General features: G+C 43.8%; 1 long non-coding RNA gene across 1 annotated transcript in view; it reads left to right on the top strand.

The window, feature by feature from the left end:
• The window catches only part of LOC134431700 (uncharacterized), a 28,837-nt gene extending 25,024 nt beyond the window's left edge, over nt 1-3,813 (top strand). The window contains exon 4 of the long non-coding RNA XR_010031056.1: nt 3,726-3,813. This is a non-coding gene — a long non-coding RNA (uncharacterized LOC134431700). The remainder of the gene's footprint in view (nt 1-3,725) is intronic.
• The last annotated feature ends 16,149 nt before the right edge of the window (nt 3,814-19,962 follow it).

Genomic DNA, 19,962 nt, shown 5'->3' with positions numbered 1-19,962 from the left:
AGATGGGAAGACAACAGAACAGGCTATGTTACTATGTTAATCTATAAGGCCTGAGATATCCATATCCTGAACACCAACTCAAATTCATTCATCACAGAATTTCGTGCAGTCAAAGGAGCACCATAGGAATGACTGGGGTGTGGAGAGGCTGCAGCATGCAGGGTGATTAAATATAAGCAGGGTGCTTCTTCCTGAGAAGAGCTGGCTGAGGGTGAATATGCTGGAGCTCATGCTCACCATGACGTGTGATGTCCAAACCCCAGGGAAGCAGAGCTGCAGAGCTGGGAATGGATTCCATGAGAGGGAAATGTGTTTGGGATTTCTGAGCTGCCAGAACTTGTTTTGAATCTAAACTTTATTGTTGCAGAAGTTTGAGTTATTCGGCTCTGTATGGAGAACAGAGATGAGGGCAATGAAAGATTAGTGAAATAAGTTTTAAGGAATATACCTCCAGCTGCTGAAGACAAACTATTCCGTGAAAGCCAACATGCACTGTTGCAGGACACACTCATTTCTCAGGAAATACAGTTCTGAGACTGACACATTCTTCAGCAGAGTTTTCTTATAAACTTTTCCTTTATTCTGAACAAGCACCAGGGCTGATATACAAAGGACTTGAACGAATTGTGCTGAACTGCCAGATCTCACACTCATTACCATCTGAGGGGCAGCATTTGGAAGTGGCCTCTCACTGTGCCAGATGCTGCACAGCCGTAGAAAAGAAGGGCAGCCTTGCATTGCACTACAGCAATTTCTCCTTGTTGTGGGTATCGAGGAGGCCAAGATGCTAAATATGAATGACATTAAGGATGGGTACTGTCAAGAGTGAAGGAAGCCATTTACAATAATGAAATCACAGGCCCTCATTTTTGAAATTCATGAAATGTTTAATAATAAAGTTGCCCATGCAGCCCACAAATAATGTTTTCTACAGCCCTCTCTCCATATGTCCCCCCCCGGCCTCTTCCACCCTCTTATCCCCCAGTTCTCTTCTTTTTGAATTATTCAGTACAACTAAATGATCTTTTCTCTTTGCAGCAGGGTAGTCCTCATCCACATCACCCTAACTTCTCCACAAAACCTATCTTCTACTTCATCCACCTCAGTTTTGACTATGCCATGAAGCCCCTTGGATTGCCAGGTATCCTAACTGAGAGACACTTTATTTAGGGGTGCCTGAAATTCATGGCTTCCTCTTATTACTTCTGGACCTTCTGCTTTAGCACTCCTCAGTTTCAAGTTTCTTTAACTAGATTGCTTTACCTCTGCACTCTTTTCCCATCATTAAAGCACCATGCTTATGTTATGAATCAATTCAGCTTTTGAAAGTAGAAGCAGCATTTCGATCTGAGTGTGTGAAAGATCCATAATGTGAAATAGAAAGGCCCTTTTTTCTGATGGTGTGAGCAATAAGAAAAGTTGCAAAGTTCAGAAAAGAAAGAAATTGCAGAAGAGTAAGGAATTCTTTAAAAATTTGAAATTTTAGGACAAACACCCATGATGCAAAACCCACCAATGTGTTCCAAATATTTTTGTGCTAGCACAAGTTGGATCTAGTGCTGTTTGTATGCCTGGTATCACTGCTGGACATGGAAAAGACTGTTGGGAGGGTGTTCCTGATGTTCACATAAACTTGCAAGATTATCAGTGTTAGGCTGGAGCTGGCCTGAATTTATTACTGATGCTAATTTTCATCAGGTGGACCACGGAATTATAGTATCATTTCAGCGTAATATTATTTGTACACACACACACACATTTACATATATGCAGTATAATACAATTTTATAATTAAAACCCCATTATTGTCCTTAATACATAGAGGAGCGCTGGACAAACTTCAAGAAGGAAATCTTGAAGGCACAGAAACAGGCTGTTCCTATGCAGCAAAAAATTAGGCATCGGGGAGGAAGACTGGACTGGCTGAACAGGGAGCTTTTGTAGAGCTCATGGAAAAAGAGGGTTTATGACTTTTATGAAGAAGGGGCAGGCAAGAGTGAAAAAACGTTGTTAAGTCATGTAAAGAGAAAATTAGAAAGGCAAAAGCTCAACTAGAACTCGATCTGGTCACTGCTGCAAAAGATAATAAAAAGTGTTTTTTTATAGATCAGCAACAAAAGGAGTGTCAAGGACATCTCCACCCTTCTTGGACGCAAAGAGGGGAATATTGTAGCTAAGGATAAGAAAAAGACTGAGGTACTTAATGACTCCTTTGCCTTGGTCTTTAACAATGAGACATCCCTAGGGCAACCATTCCCCTCGGCTGCAGAGTAGTGGCTGAGAGTAGAGAGGGATAGGGAGCAGGATAGACCTCCTGCAATCCAGGAAAGAGCTGTTAGTGAACTGCCGGTAAGGCTGGACATCAGGAGGAATTTCTTCGTGGAAAGGGTTATTAAGCACTGGGATGGACTAGCCGGGGAGGTGGTGGAGTCACCACCCCTGGAGTGTTCAAGAAGCGACTGCGTGTGGCAGACAGTGCTGTGGTCCGGTTGACAAGGTGGTGATTGGCCAAAGGTTGGACTCAATGATTTTGGTGGTCTTTTCCAACCTAAATGACTCTGTGATTGTAGCACCTTGAGGTTGGAAAGGCGTTTAATATCATCAAGGGAAACCATGTACTCAACACCTCCAAGTCTATCACCAAACTATGTCCCGGAGTGCCACACTTCCAGGTCTTTTAATGACTCCACAGCCTATTCCAATGCTTAAGAATCTTTTTGCTGAAGAAATTTCTCCTACTATCCAGTCAAAACCCTAGTGCAACTTGAGGCCATTTCCTCTTGTCCTACTGCTTTTGAATTACAAGAGATTGACCCCAATGACGCTGTAACCTCCCTTCTGGCACCTGTAGAGAGTGATAAGGTTTTCCCTGAACCTCCTTTTCTCCAGGCTAAACAACTCCAGTTCCTTCAGCTGTCCCTCAGTCTCATAAGACTCGTGCTCTAGACCCTTCACCTTTTTTTGCTCTTCTCTGGACATGACCATCATGTCTTCAGCAGCACCTTGTTCTGACTTTAAACAGCCATGTCTTATGTTTCATTCAGTCTGCCAAATGGAAAGAGGCAATGTATAAACAGTAGCAGGAGAGGTTAAACAATCAAAACAATCTCAGCAAACGGGAGAAGCTCTTCACTGAATACTAAGAAGCCATACTTGAGTTGCACAGAGGGAATGGGCAAGTCCTGTCTCAAAGCCAGGTCTCCATAAGGGATCTGCATCTAAATAAAGGTTGTGTTACAGACTGACACCCTAAAAGATATTAATTCAGTTTAAAAAGGAGTGCCCAAGTTGGGAGGCCTTAAAAAGCTTATTGGATTGGCACCTGACAGGGTATACAGGGCTAGAGCTGTGCTTGCTCTGAGGTGTGTGGCGACACAGTTGTGTGGACTGGCTGCATGACCAGTCTCTGAGGGGCCAGACTTACTGATAGCACAAATTCTTAGAGCATGATCATAACTGCTAAGACTCAGGATGAAAATGGCCAGAAAAATCCTCATGTGGAGACTTGACCTTGTGTTTTCTGAGTATTTACATAAAGAAAGTGACTAAGGACTAAGTTGGAATCAATAGTGTTTCCCCTATGCCTTCTCTCTATCCATAAACATACTGAAGAAAAGAAGGTATCAGAGGAAACCCGGAGAGATAAGAGCTATTTTCCCTTTACTCTAGTTGTTTTCACCAGACTATGTAAGACTAGTCATGCAGCATGTGTGTTTTTCTTTTAGTTTTTGTGCTCTTCTGGGCTGTGACCTGTGCAAATGCAGGACATCACCTTTCCTCCCTTGGAAGCCAGAATTGCAGCTCTTCTCTTGGGACCCCAACTCCCAACATCTTCAGTCTCCCTACAGACCTATGTTTATGGACAGCATTCCATCCAGTCCGTGACCTTCCTTGCCATAGCGTGGAGAAGAGTCCAGCATTCAAAGGTCTCCAAAGAAAAAGAGGTAAAGCAGAAGTATGTTAAGTTTTGAAGAGGAGAAAAAAAGGCAAGGCAAGGGACTGAGGCAGTTTTCTTGCTGTGCCTTTCTCAGCCAGTAGACATCTGGGATAGGCCAAGTCCCTTGTAAACAAAGGGACACAAAAACACCACACAAAGTCAGAGTTCAATCCGCTGTGAAAGCTCATAAATAACTTTCAGGTATTTTGTTTAGTAGGTAAACAAAATTCAGGAAGTCTGACTGTCTGTCTTCCCAGAGAGACTCATGAGATGGGAAAGTTGTAGGAAAAAGCCACTAAATTACTGAGAAAAACACAGCAAAACAAATTCATGAAGCAAGAAAAGGAAGTCTGGCACAAATAATAGTTTGGGTGTATCACTAGAATGACAAGGTTCAATTCCTCATCAGTTACAATTCCTCCACAAGGATGTATTAGTATAGCACAAAATGCCATGGGTTAAAAGGGCTGTGGTTTCTTTATGGAAAACTCATCATTTAGGGTATGACCACACACAGTAAATTAGTTGAATGAGAGACAGTTCACATACCAGCCTCAGAATGGAGTTTGGAAAGGAAAAATAAGAATGAGAAACCCACTGTGTTTGAATTAAGTGGAGTAAATCCTCCACAATATAGGAACAGACACACTAGATAAATATGAAAGTTATCACCTTTTCTGGTAGCCTGGATTTCACATACATGTCTTGTTTCAGGAGGGATATGCGCAGCAGACAACCATCTCATTAAAAATCTAACGACAAAAAAAAAAAAAAAGCCAGCTTGCTGGCCATTGTCTACCAGTTAATTCCTTGAGTATAACAAATGCAACTGAGATGCCCAGCCAGGAGATGGAAGAAAATCCAGCATCCAGTTATTACAGTGGTTGTTTTGGAGGGCATCCAGTGTGCCGGCTGAAGTTCTCTGTCCTAGCTGAAGGAGACAAATAGTGCTCCAGTGGCCCTTTCTTGAGTCTGATCTCAAGAGATCCGTGTCACTGAACACCTAGGAAAGGAATAGGGCAGCCTTTGACTCTTCACATCAGATGGAAGAGACTGAATTTTCCCAGACCCTTCCTTCCAGAGGGGGGTTAAGATGTTGGCACAACAAGTCTTATAGCCAAGAATGAGCCCAGATATGTCTTGTTCACTTTTGGCCCATGAAACTCTGCCTGCAGTAACTGATAGGATGGCCAGACACCAGGTCAGGAGTTGGAATTGGTGATCTTTGTGTGTCCCTTCCAACTCAGCGTATTCTGTGATTCTGTGATATTTACTGGTGTTGTGTACGGGCCAAGGTCATGCAATTTTTGTGAACCTGAGATGGGCTGTCTGATAAAACAAATGGCCAGTACTTTGAATCAAACCTGGATAGTGATTTAGCATTTCAGGACCTTAGCATCTTCAGCATGCCCTTTGACATGCTTAGAAGAAAACCTAGAAATCAAATTTGGGCTACCTGTCCAAATGGCCCAGAGCCTGCTGACAGTTTCAGGTGGATTCATGTCACTGCACTGCTAAATAAGCCATATCCAGCCAATAGGAATTCACATAAGGCCAAAACTCTGGGCCAGTGGGGGTTCTTCCAGCTCCGTGGCATGTTTGACTGCTGAATTGACAAACCAGTCTTTGAAGGCCCAGTTGTGCCAAGCCATAGAGGCAATTCAGGCAGCAAACCTGAAAGCAGTATTTTGGAGAGTGTCTGTGCAGGGTCCCCCACAGCAGAGTAACTCCCAGCCCATGAGCAGCAGGAGCTGCTGAGGAAAGAGGTTTTCTGCAGCTTGGCTTCTGCTGCTTACAACCCAACTCCCCTGCACTTCTAAGGGAACCAGTGTGATTACTTCTGTTGTAGCAGCAGCAAAGACCAGGATCAAGAAATGTCCTAAAAATCCTTAAGTTGCTGTAGCTGACTCACAGTAATTCACCTGTCACGGCTCTAAAAATATTTTTAAAAGCTTCCCCAGAGAAAATGGCTTATCCTGGGTTAACCTCAATTGATTTGTTTAGAGGTGCAAACCACAGAACTTAGTAAAACCACTGACAGAGTTTTTACAGACAAATTTGCACAAAGGGTCAATTTCAGTTGACTTAGCACAATGGCTGCATACAGAAAAGGTCAAAGAACCAAACAAGGAAAGTGTCAGAACTTATTCACAAATCTAAGTATTTCTTTCATTCTGATGATTGCACTTGCCAGGTTCTATGTTTGTAGAGTCAAGAAAGAATTTAATTGCTCCATGAAAGGACAGATGGATTTCATGAAAGCTGGAAAAAACCAATTAAAACAGCCTCCTTATATTTTTGAGTTCCCAGTTTCAATGAAAGATCTTTTAAAATGAATCTGCAAACATTTTGATGGAAGTTGCACCATAACATGATACATCTTTGTTTTCCTAACAACTCACAGTTGTGCTATTGCAGATCACAGGCTGTCTTGAGGAAACTCCTGAGAAGTGGTGGAGCTTTAGATCACCACTGGCTCCACGAGAGAGTGATGAGCTGATAGTCAAGGCAGAAAATTGTCATAAATCAATGGGAATACAATTTCAGCTTTAATGCAGAGCAAGGCTCAAATCTCACCTGATTTGATCATTTTATAGCGACCTAGATGACTTAACTGCTCTTCCATCATACTCTGTTAGCAGTCAGGGGAAAAAAAAAGGTTGTATGCCTGCAAGATTTGTGTTCTTAGCATGCTGTCACTCAAGTTCTCAATGGATAATGAAGCACAGTTTGCAATATTGCTAGGACCTTATAATTCCTTTTTGGGCTGAAATAGATATTTTTGTCTTTTGTCCCAAATGCCTAATTCAAGGTGACACCTCCATTTCCCACCAAGAGAGTTCCAGATGTGTCATTCATCTTGGGACCACAGAGGCAGTGGGAACAGCTGGATTTCTGAATTTGTTTGCTCAGAGCAGTAATGAATTAGAGGAAAAAGGCAATTTGTCTGCTCGCTTATCCTGGACAAGTGAATGAACAGGATTAGGGTATTTAATTCCTCTCAGAAAGTCTATCAAACCAGCAGAACAACTAATGAAGGCAATTTTTTCACAACTCCAGTTCACTCTCCAAAGAAGATTCTACAGGATTTCACTCTACTAGACAGCACTGCTACTCTTCCCCACTTTGTCCCCATACACTACTTTGTCCCTTCAGCTGGCCCTCAGCTGCCACCTGGGAAGGTGACAAAAGCCAATGAGGCAGACCAGGGGCCACTGCTGAACTTAAATAACAGTCCTTTTTACAAAGGATTACCTACCCAAGTTTTGGCCTCCACAAAAGGTGGAAATATAATTCTCTGGTGAATACCTTCAATGACTATTATAGAACAGAGTGACTGATGGCAAGCAAGATGCATATTTTTATAGATCAATTCTTGACGAATATCAGATCAGGGTGTTTTTTGAGAAGGCAGTTCATCTTCATCAGAAGATCCATTTTCTGATACTTAAGGATTTTGACAAGTGAAAATAATTAAGAAAAGGGGAGAGATAAGCCAAAGTAAATTTCAGTGCTCTCAAAGGGCTCATGTCCACATTGCAAGAAATGCTGTAAGTATTGAGAGCGAATGCAGAAATTTCTGAGTAAGGGTTTCTATTTTTAATCTCTGCCATACCACTTTATGGTTGGAACAAATCAATTTTCCAACTCACTCTACAAATAACCTCTTCTGCCTGCTGTCATCTTCATTTGCCCTCCAAACTATAGAACTAGCTGGAAGTCTGCAGAGTTCCCAGCAGCAACAATGCATTACTTCTCAGTACTTGATTATTGTGAAAGTGAGCTGAATAGAAAGAGCTCTGCTCCAAGTGACATTTGTCACTGTCAGCCCATTATGGGTGCAAAGCTTTGGAGAGGACAGTCACCTAGCTCCTGATGGGAACAGGCTCCTGGATGCTGTTGGATGCCAGTCATGATGTCATCCTTCATGGCTGATAACTCCCTTGTCACATCTTCCCTTGTACTTCAGGAAATCTGATACTGGATGGACAGACTTGTATTCTAGAAACACGTGGAAAATTATCAAAAATTGAGTTCCTTTCCAGAGAAAATGTTTTTCTCCACCACCAGCTGGCTTCCTTAGATGACTTCAAGGCTTTAACAACCACGGAACCCCACAGCACATTGTCTTTTATTTTACAAATGTATCTACACCACATACTCTTGCAATACCCATACTCTTAGAGTACAGGTAGGGAAGGGAAGTCTGCCTGCCTAAGGGGCTGAGTTGTTGCTCTATTCTTTTTTCCCTGAGAAAGGCTGTGCCTATCCAGGTATACTGTTATTAAAAATGCCTCACCTGGGGACTGAAACCTACTCCTGAAAAGAACATGTACTGTGCTATTTCTTATAGCAAATGTCAAGCCACTCAGGGTTTCTTTGTAATACCCTCTAGGGCTGAAGTGTTGTTTTCTTTTTTCCAGAGATGGCAAATGCATCACAGTCCTTAGTTTCAGGGCTGTCATTGAGGGAGAGAAGCAAAACACAGGAGCTGAGAAGAATGCTCCTTTTTCATACTCCCAGTGCACACATTGTTCTGTGCAGTGTGCTTCTCTGCCTACAAAGGGAGCAGTGCCAGATTGTTTATGTTTTACCTGGCGCTGTGGAACAAACTAGGCCTTTGCTTTGGCATAAAGAAATAAAAAATTCCATGGTGTAACGGAGGAGAACCTTCATGAATTCAGACAACAGGGCCATGAGAGGAAGGTGGGGCTTGAAGAAGGCAAAAGCAGGGACTGTATCCTTTAAGACAGTGGCACCTGGACAGTATACCTCTCCAATAACATGGTGTCCACCTGATGGAGGAGTTTTTAGGTTAGTTTTTCTGGAACCTTGACTGCCCAGGAAGTAACCAATAAAGGCAATTGCACATCACACAAATTTTTAACAGGCTAGGGTTTTAAAACACATTACAACCTTTCTCCGTTCCCTTCCATACTCATTGCAGCCAGCTGAATCCACAAAGGAGGGGACAGTGGCCCCTGACATAGGATGTAAAGAACACATGATAGCAAAACTTAGCAGAGACAGCTGCCTGTGTAAAAGATAGTGTACTCTGGAAAGGTGGAAGCCCTTCCTGGTTTTCCCTGAGTTTTCACCAGCACATTCAATCTCCAGATTGGCAGAGCATGGTGGCATAGCAGAGAAAGGCTCCCTGTGACTGCCCTGGCACACAGCAGACACCAGGACCAGCACGTCTGCGGATGCTGGTTTTGTTCCTAAGATGTCTGCAGTACGTGTGACACTCATTTCCACTGTCCTGGGTGGGGTCAGATATCTGTCACACTTGCCTGTCCAGAGGGCTCTTAGGGCACCAGCTATGAGGCATGGTTTCTTCTGGCTGCTGAAATGGCAACACAACTCCTCTGCAGTTTCTAGTGGCAGTCCTCTAGAGCATATCCGGCAACAAGTGAGCTCATATGACTTGAAAATCAGGATGAAATACCTCATCAATTTGAAATCCATTCTTCTGGGGTGCTTGTCTGGATGTAAAAAAAAAAATCCCTCAAAACCCCCCCTTTGTTTTTTTAAATCACTGACCTCAGAAAAACCAGTGGATAAATTATATTTTTTCCTATGTCAACTGTTTGTTATCAGAGGAAATGTCCTCAGAGTCAGGACTAGCTGTTTTTTGTGTTTTATCTGTGCAGCAAATTCCATTAAGTGAAATCTAATGCCAAAGCTCTAAGATCTGCATTCCTGGGTAATGACTGTTTGGGGGGCATTGTCTTTGAATCAGGAGCAAACACAAGCTGATAAAACACTTGTTGGATTCTTTAGTCATGCCATCTTGTGCTGGATAGCTAACACACACATACAAATCGCTAGAGTCAAAAATATTTCCTAAGTGGAACATTGATGATTCCTGAAAGATAAAGCAATGGTCTCAGGCAAGAAAGCAACCCTACTGGTGATTAAGCTGTTCCTGACATACATAACAGCCTGAACAAGATCTCCTTCTGCCCCCTCAGAGTGAAAAATCTTGTTTGTCCATGGCAATGTTGTGCAGCAACGCACAAGGGGAAAGAAAACATCACCCTATTACATCTTCTCAAAAATGTGGCCGTGGCTGATTCTTCATCGCTATGCATCATGTAATTTTGTAGCAACTATTTTGTTTGCCCTGTCGCAAGAGACTTCTGCCCATCTGTAGAAAGAGATGGCAGGGCAAGTTGGGGCTGAACATCTTTCTCTTCACAGGAACTAAAGGTCTGACATGATTATGAAGCCTAAGAGACTTCTTGTTAGGAAGGTGCTGCATTGCTTCCCTCCCTCAGACACTGCATCTTGCTGTACTTCTCAGACTGGAAACTCATCTATGGCACATTATTGACCAGAGGTGAAGGGCTTGTCACTTTCTTCCCACTTCTCCCTTTTGTATCCTGTTATTTTGAGGATACAAAAGAATACACACACATAAGTATCGAATCTACTACTAACCTGGTAGAGCGACTCTCTAAAGACCCTCTTACAGAATTGCTATTTGTAACAGAAATAAAAGCTTTTGTTGTGTTTAGCTTAAGGTTGATGAGCTTTTAAAAATCAGCATCTTACCTGCTAGGTTGCAAAATATGGCTTGTTCACATGACTTGAATCCCCAAGTAACAAGAACTGCTGGATTTATTCACACCTAAGTGTTTGACCACTATTATTTTTTGCTCACGAATGGACACAACGACCAGAACTGTCTAATAACTGTTGAAATGCTACAGCAGCACAACTGCCATGATCATCCCAGGCCTATTGGTGTTCAGGTTACATGACTGATACTTACATGGTCTAGATCCAATTCTAAGACCACAAGCAGGCTGTTAAGTTTTGCTAGTGACTAAAGAGTTAACTGAAGCTCACACACAGAGGCAATAGAAAGACTTCTTTCAGAGCGTGACAATTTTATGTTTCTCAATCCAAGATTAGGCCAGGCTTAGCCTTCTTCACCAGTCTGCCTTACTGAGGTACATGAGGTCACGAAGACAGAAAACTGCCCTACGGTTTCTTTTACAAACAAACTGCGTTTTCACGGACTATCTTCACTGAGTTGCCAGTGCTAAAACTGTTTCATGTAAGGAGAGACAGAAAACCATGGATTGCAGCAAAGTTTTAGTCTGTAATATCCATTAATTAGCTACACTTTCCTGAAGGTCCCAATTTTCTCTTAAACAATTGCTCAAGTGCTATCATTTGGCTGAGGACATCTCTGCTCTGGTGGAGTGGCTGAGGACACTCCACATCTTGGAGTGATTGCTCGAGTCTGCAGAAAGAGCTAAGTAACACACCTCCGACTCTCCTCTGCTTTCAGATCAGATGCAGAGACTTTTCAAAGTGATGAATAGAGAGACTTTAGCACCAGAAGAAAGAGGACAAGCTTACAGCTGTTTAAGCCTGGCACAAGCAAGCTGCAGAGGACTAGAGCAGAGCCGGAAAAGGTAACCTCTCTCTGGATCCCCAGCATAAACACTTGTCCAGCTCCCAAACAGAGTGCTCCTGTCTTCGCACAAGAGAGCACAGTCCTGTGCTGAGCAGACACAGACACATGGCAGCAATATGGGTTGAGGAAGGGAGCCGCTCAGATCCCTGCATTGATGGTTCTATACCAGGTATGAGGCAGCAACTTTGGCCTTCCTTTCTCAAAGTGAAAAATAGCACTTCATGGACTGCCTTACGGATTACTCCAATGCAAGGCTTCTGCAATTTTCCCTGATTGCAGGGTACTGTAAGTGCCTTCACTCTTTTAAGGTCAAAGGCTTTTGCAGATAGACTTACTGCAAGTTGAAACTTGCAACTGTGCAGCCTGCCTTCTAATTGCAACTCAGTCCATTTACTCCCAAGGTGCTATCATTGTGTTTTGCAGATCCCCTGCTGGAGTGTTCTCTTTTTGCTATTTTGCTGCTGCTCTCATGGTCTTGCAGCCTTGACTCTGTGCTGTGCAGGGCTCCTGCAGAAAGTGACTGCCACAAATCTGAGACTTATGCCTGCTTTCCCCGTTTTTCCCTGCCTGTGGTTGCTTTGATTTATACTTGGGAGCCTGTTTTATGTAAGCACAAAGACGAATGTGCAGTATCCCATAAGCAGGGAGTACCAGGAGGGAGTCTGTGTGGCTAATGAAAAACTCTGAGACTGTTGTGGTGAAGTGTTACTGGGGATCATCTGCTGCCCTGGAGATAGAAACAGGAAGAGGACACTTGACTCTCCATTGCCTCTCTCCCAGCTGGCTGCCAGAGAGGTTTTTCTTACTTTTCCTTTCTTTTTGTCTCATTCAAATATTATTTTTCCCCCAGAGCTACATCTGCCATAACAGTTAGTGCCTGTCAATAGGTACAGACCCTGCTAATAGGGACTGTGTCTCTGTCTCACCATGCTTTGTGCAGCATCTTCTATGCTGTGTGAATTTCAAAGCTAGGGAAATGCCAGTCCTTGGGAAAGGCCTTATCCAGGAGACACAGCACCCATTGTTGGACATGGGCATGAATTCAGGTTCTGCTCTGGGACTCCTCTGAGCTGCCTGCAGAGTAGCAGGTATAGTCTGTGAGACAGCAGGGAATCCTTGGGGGCCCTGGGGCTCCCACTGTGTGAGCAGCTGTGCTGGACCCCTCAGTGCCTCATCATGAGAATGGCATGCCCAAATGTCCTTAGGAAATTGTGTGTGCCGGGCTGAAGGAGTACCAGGCAAGAAGCCTGATGGCCAGAAGTTCTAAGCAGCATTCTCATGCCCATGATAGAGTGGTAGTTGATGTATGTTGCTACAGTAGATGCAGTAACACAAACCACTTGTGACTGCTTTTTAACCATGGCCCTGTAAACCTGCTAGGAAATCAGCAAGACAAAGATCATTGACTACAAGGGGTCCAAAAACCACTGCCTCTACCTCTGCTGTGTAGGGGCATCGCTTGCTCTCCTGTAAGGAAGGCTTGTGTTTGGGAATGTAAGTGTCCAGCTGGAAAGAGTGAGAGCTGCTGGGCAGCAGCTACTCTGTCTGATTGAATGAACACCACTGTTTTGATGAGCTCTGTTCCCAGGGTTACTGTGATCATGGTTGTTCATATTTTGTTGTAGGCATTTTTCATGGATTCGGCATTTGATTTCCACACTGTCATTAAACCCATGCTCAGGATCCAGAGTGCTTTGTCCTTCTGCTGACCTGTTGGCTTGCTGAGCCTACAGGGTTAAGGTATTAGAATAGACATGATTTTGGAAAAAATAGGCAGCTTGTTCCACAGTGGGTAGGAACCATCTGAGGCTTCACAAGAGTCAGACAAACACAGCAAACAGATGACATCAGCTCCAGATAATGAGACAAAAAGGACTCACATCTGTAAAGAAATGCTCAGGGCCAGCTTCTGACACCCTGTGAGCCTCCTGACTGCCTTACTTATGCGCTGTGGACTTGGAAGAGATGCTGGCAGTAATTTCATCAGGAGGTACTCCTGTCAGGGGGGAGTGCAGTGCTCTGGGCTCAAGCACTACTGAAGTGCTAATGCTCCGGAAGCGCTGGGAGCCAGCACTGTCCAAAGGATTAGTGCAGTAATTAACAGGCTCTCTAAACACCTCTGAGCTTCCACAAGTTCGGCTTTAATGACCTCACTCCAGAGGTCGAGGTTTCCTGGCTAGACTACAGCCAGTAGAGGTTACTTGAACTTTATGCAGTTCAGCTAGGTAGTACAATGATTTCAAAAACAGGAGTTTCCCTCACCACAGCATTACAGCACAGGATATGCCTGTGTGTTCCAATGTGTATCTGCACTTTGTTACTGAGGCCAGCCTAGATTTACAAGGATCCAGAAAAGCATCGGGCTAGCTTTGGGAGTTGTTATGCCGGCACTGCCACTGGAACATGAAGATGGACTTCAGGAAGTCTTAGGATTCAATGCAACAATAGAGCTTTTCTTGACGGCACAGATCTCTCCTGTTTCTTCCACACCACACATCTCCCTGGCATCCTGGCAGGTCTGTGACCATTCTGGGGGCATCTTTTATTCCTCTCCCAGCAAATTATTTAAGCAGGAGCACGGCAGTGAGGCCACCTCATGGTTACCGCTGTGTGGCCACAGCCCTGTTTGATCAGGTGGTGGGTGCCAGCTGAAGCATCACCAGGGCATCCTGAAATCCTGAAATTGCCGCTGAGCACCCCTTGCCAGCTCCCCAGAGCAGGCAGGGAGTTGCTGCCCGTGCTCCCCCCCTCAGGCCCCCTTTGAGCAGACCTCCTCTCAGAAAGGAATCAAGTAATCATAGGTCAGACAGCACCAGGTTTTGGGTCTTAAGAGAAGTCGTCCCTGTTTTGACCAGGAGAGACAGCATTGCTAATGCTCCTGGCAGGGCTCAGGGCAGGCCTCTGCTTATTGCCTGAGCAAATTCTCCAGCTGTCCCCAGGAATGGTCCCTTTCCCCCTCCTGCTCTCTTGTACTCTGTTTGGTGGCTCTTTGTCCCAGACTATAATGGCCAGCAGTGTCCTTCTCTGCTTCATTCTCCCTGTCATTTTTCTGTCTCCTTCCCAAACCTCTTGGATTTGCAGCAAGAAACAAGCACAGTGGAGGCAGCAGGCAAAGCCCATCTCAGCCCTCTGGCTGTTAACAGAGGGTGCAGGGGCAGAAGGGCTGTCCTGTGTTCCCATGCTGTCCTGTCCTCTTCCACGTGCTGTATCTGCCTTCTATCCATCCACCAGGAAAAGTGCGACCAGTCTAGGGTTAAAGCAGTCTCTCATTCCTTCCTAACCCAGCTCCCTAGTCTTCTCCTCCCTGCCTTTCCCTCTCTCTCTCTTCTCTCCCTAGGCTCATCTCTTTGGGATGCCCTTCCTACACGGCTGTGGGGCGGACTGGAGGAGCCCAGGGGGAGAGGGAATGAGGCTGCCAGCTCCTGCAGGTGCTGTCCTTCTGTCAGGCTGTTGGGATCTGCCAGCAGGACAGCTGGTACCCTCAGCTGTACTGAGCAGCCTGAGATACTTAGCACAGAGTCTGTCATCTTTGGCCTGAGGGTGAATGCAAGAAGGGTGAAGGGGAGGGAATACCTCTCCCCACTGTGCACCTCTTAGAAAGAAAAACAGTTTGTTATGATGCCAGAGCACCAACCGTGTTATTACTTAATTTGCCTTTCAGGCTTTTTGCAAGGCTTACATCATAGCCTTTCAGTTCAGAGCCATATGTTATCAGCTGCTAAAAGGACTAATCTGAAAAAAAATCTGACACCATAACTCGCTGAGCTGCTGAAACAGTTTAAACAGATACACCATGCTTCTGTTAACACATATAGACACCTATAAAAATGGTAGTCACACAAGCAGACAGATATTTTTCTGCCCTGAAATCAAAGATTATGCCCAGTTTTGGGAGAGATGTCATCCTGAAACAAGGAAATAAATATAGTTTTTCTAAAAAATAGGAATGGACAAAAATTACCTTTGAAAATCTAGGTCAACACTGACTCCCTTACCTACCTGATCATGTACTCTGTCTGATACTCTAGACAGTAGAAAATGGCCAATGTTTGATTCATGCCTTGCATCCTTGCATACAAGTGCAAATCCAGCCCTTCAAGGTATTCACAGATAATCCCAAAGGCTGGGTAAAATTGTCTGGAGTTTGTGGCCCTGTCAGACTCCACTTCCACTGAGTGTAATGTCATGGTGGATGAGATGTTTGCAATTTTGCTGTTTCTTTGCCCTTCTGTTTTGTCATGAGCGCAGTAGATTTTTTGATCTTTATATATTTGGGCTTGTGTCTTTTCTCTGGTTAGTGTACTGGCTTTTTAACTCGTTCATTGTAGGCTTTCTATCCCAAAGCCTCATTTGGGAGATGCCACCAACTTCTTTGCTGTATTTGTTTTCCAGGCATCAGGTCAGGATATTAGGGGGATTAATCCACAGAGTGAGATTGAATTCAGACCGCTGAGGTGAAAAGGAACCCCTCTGCTGGGGTTTCTGCATAAAATATGTCAGCCTGGGAGCCAGATGACATAGCATTTTCAGCTATAAACTGGTGGCCGAGTCCTGGAAGGGAAGAGCTGTGTAGCTGGCTATAGATACTCTGCTTTGAATAGACTGGGTCTGTTCAAGGCTGTAAGGGAATATTTCCATCCACTTGAAGCGCCTTATCCTGAAGTGCCTCAGTGAGACACGAGGAATGGGCAGATGCAAGGCAGCACAGTGCGTGCTGGAGAAAGCAGATCCATTTCTCCTGTGCACTGGAGAAAGAAATTGTGCATTTGAAGAAGATAACTGAATTTAGTCCTTCCAGAAGGCTCATAGAGGAGATGCCTTGGCCAAAGCTGAGCCAGTGTCCTTGAAACAATTTTTTATTGTCTGCTATTAAACAGCCTGAGAAAGCTGACATGACTAAACAGACTAACACCTACCTTTCCAGTCTCTCTGCCTCCTTTTAGTATGTCCTTTCTATATGAGACTTTGCAGCAAACAGACCTTTGTCTGCTGGTCTCAGCATTACTGGGTTGAGTACTGAATCATTTGCACAATCCATATGTGCGCTGTCTGCATTTCTGCAGTCAGGACAGTGCCACTTGAGCAATACACCCAAGAAAACATTTAATATAGCTGGTAAATAGGTTAAATACTGGAGAAGTAACAGATTTCTTTCTAAAGATCCCAATAATTTCAAAATTAATCATCTGGCACTGTTCAAAGACTGGATATCTCCCTGCATAAGACAGAATAAATACGCTACAGGGACTTGTTTGCAACTAAGACGATACCTTGGTTTTCCTTTTATTTTGTCCATAGCTTCTGGAAACCCTTTCCTATAGCATTCATTTAGCCTTCAGCACACTTAATCTGAAATTGACTTTGCCTGCCCTCTAGCAGAGTTTTTAAATGCGTGAATAGCACTGGATAGGATAGGTCAGCATTAAAGCGAGACCAGCAATCTGATCAAATTTCTGACTTACTCTTGTTGCCTCCAGCAACACTGTCTACACATCCTGAAAATTACTTTCTAAGGGGCTGCACTTCAATGCACAGTTAAAAAAAAAAAAATTAATTAACCTTCTTGACTTTTACCTTGCTTAGGCTATTTCCCACTTCTAGAAGAGTCTTTTATTTCTCTTGCAATTGAATGGAAACCAGAATGTAACTTAGCTCCTTCAACTGAAAAAGAAACCTGACAATGCATTTCAACAGGATTAAGGCCTTTATGTTTCTTTTTCTAATTGCAGTTTCAAGTGAAAAATTCTTAGAATTGCAGATATGTTTTTGAGAGATGTTTTTAATGAAGAAGTTGGAACAAAGAAGCAAGGGACTTTCTGTTTCATTTCGTGCAAATTAAGGTAGGGAAGCAATAGGCTATCAATGGTTTAGAGCAGCCTCCACCATCATGTGACCTTGCATGGGTCAAATTGTTGACAGAGATGCAGATTTTAGTAATTATAGCTACACAAATAGTATCAGATATAAATGCTGCTGGAGTCCTTCTTGTGAGACGGGGTTCAGAAATTGTGGGGAACAGAGGTTGTTAATGGTGAAAACAACAGGTATGGCCAAGGGGCAAGGCATGCCACTGAAGAACTGTCTGCGTGGGTCTATCTTCAGCTTTCACAGTGCCTGTCCCTGATTCAGCTTTCACAGTGCCTGTCCCTGTGCAGATGGACCACTCCTTTCCTTGTGGCTAACATAGGAGCACTTCTCTGGCCATATACACCAATTTGTTTTCCATCTATGAATACCTGCAGAGAGACGATGGTCTGTGAGAGCCTAGCTGAGCCTCTTGGCTGAGGCATGGCCCATCGTATAGGCCATGTCACAGAAGTGACAAAACTGGCAGGGCCAAAGTGCAACCTGATAATTACTGTCTATCCTTGCAAGACAGCTACAGCGCACCTTGAAAAACCCAATTTACCAACTCCCACGGTCCTATGGGTCAGCAAGAAAATGTTACCTGGTCTGCTGCTAAACCCTCTGCAGGGACAAAATTGTTGTCCTCCACAGGGGAAAAGCTGCCTAGGTTGGGATTAAGTGTGGCAAAACAGGAACAACATTTTTCTCAGAAGGTGCTTTGGCTGCAGCCACCCTGAAGTGGAGCAGAGAAGTTAAGTTGAGATCTCAGAGAAAAATTAATGGGCAAAAGATCAAAAGGCAAAACTTTGTCCCCATCTGAGTGTAAGGAACAGTTTGTTGTTTTCTAGTGTGCTTTTGTTGTCTGAGGTCATCACTTAGGTGGTGTTTTGGAAGATGAGTGTGTTTTTACTCAGAAGCGGCAAGGATGCAGGAATGCTCTAGTGAGCACCATTCAGATGTGGCACAGGCCTGCTGACTGGCCCACTGCCTGGGAGTCATTAGTGGACAGCCATATAAACATGCCCCAGTCAATGAGTTAAGTCACTCTTTCTCCATTTGTAGAGTAAATGAGGAAAGTCTTCTGGAAGCCCACTGCTACCAATTGCTGAAATCCATTGTCATTTTTTTTCTGCTTTGGAGGGTCTCAGTGCCAGAAGGGAAGCAGACCTCTCCCTGCAGTGTGGCAGACTGCCTTACTGACCATTTAATTTCACATTTATTTTCCTCCATTTATTTTCCTGTGTGATCCTCCTGATCACACAGGGGTAACTTCTGTCATGCTGTTTCTGTGCATAATTGTTTGCAATGGACAAGAAACTGCTGCTTCTTCAACAGCAATCTTCTATCTAATGAAGCTGGATAATACAATAGTCCCACAGGTTTTGTTCCTCCTTTTACTAGCCCTTGACATGCAGCAAATGTGCTCCTGTTAATGTAGGAGACAGAAGAGATGAGTACTTTTCACAGCCCCTCTAGAACTGGCTTTCTATTAAATAATCAAAGCACTTGTCCTGTCCTGGGCCACTGCACTCTGGCTGCTGCGTGTAGGTGTTAGGGAGATGAGCTCCATATGTGAGCTCAAAGCAGAGCTGCAAGTCCCATCTCTTCAGCCCAAAGAACTGTGGTGCTGTCCCTAATAGCTGTGGGACATCCCTAAGTGTTAGAGCTATGCTGAATTTTTGCTCTCTCTCATCAGCAAGAAATTTATGTCACTCCAATTCAGTTATGCCTTCAGAACTGTTCCTGCCTTTCTTCCCCAAAGGTACTAAATACTGACTGCTGGTCAGCTTCTTGCCCTACTCCACATGGAGAATTACTCCATGCAGAATTACTGGCAGTCAATAGAAAATGAGAGCAGCAGAGAGATGATTGCCTCCTTGCCTTTGAAGCTGGTCATGGCCTCTTTCACATGCACTCTAGAAAGTCATCTTCAGACATCATGGAACACGACCAGACTGTATTACTGAGCACTCCAAGCAGCTTTGTTGTCTTTCACTCACCAGCAGAAATATTTTCCTCTCTCTTTCTAGAAATGGCAATAGGGTCAGATAGATTTATTTTCTGGGGTAATTTCAAGTACTGTGACATTGCATGGGATTGGTATTTCATACTTCAAACAGGATATTTGCAGCTGAAACTTCCTGCAGATTAGCTGAGAGAGAACCCAAAAGCATGGTAACAAACTTCAGCTATAACAAGGTTATGTACTACATAGCACTGTGATATTATCACTGTCACTTATTAGTACAATTAGCAATCCTATTTTTAATACCAGGCGTTGAATTAGTGACTACTATTAGCAACACAGTCCCTCACAAGCTGCCAGACCTTTGCAGCTTTGTGAATGAAGGCAGGGAATATACATTACATTTCGAGGGGCTTCAGAGTGCTCATCCACACAACAAAACTGTGGTGCTACTGAGGCTAATCAGCACATGCAAATCAGGGCTACAATCCTTGTAGAAGGTTTTCTGCTCCAGGGCAAATTAATACTCTTCAAAGACCAAGAAAAGTAGTGAAGCTTCTCCTGGGAAGGGCAGGGGTGAAGACTGTATGCATTTAACCCAGTTCTTTTCATTTCTATGTCAAAAGCAAACAACTTTTTTTTTTTTTTTTTTTTTTTTTTTTTTTTTTTTTTCTTTAGGGATGAACAAAAGCTATGAGCATTAATGGCTCATAGGTAGGATTCTTTTTCCCCAGCTACTTGAGAGATTTTGTACTTTCCCAAGCCCCTGCTCCAGAATCTGAC

This window comes from Melospiza melodia, chromosome Z (genome assembly GCF_035770615.1).
Source record: "Melospiza melodia melodia isolate bMelMel2 chromosome Z, bMelMel2.pri, whole genome shotgun sequence".
NCBI classification, from domain to species: domain Eukaryota; kingdom Metazoa; phylum Chordata; class Aves; order Passeriformes; family Passerellidae; genus Melospiza; species Melospiza melodia.
This window is presented reverse-complemented; position numbering and strand designations above follow the sequence as displayed.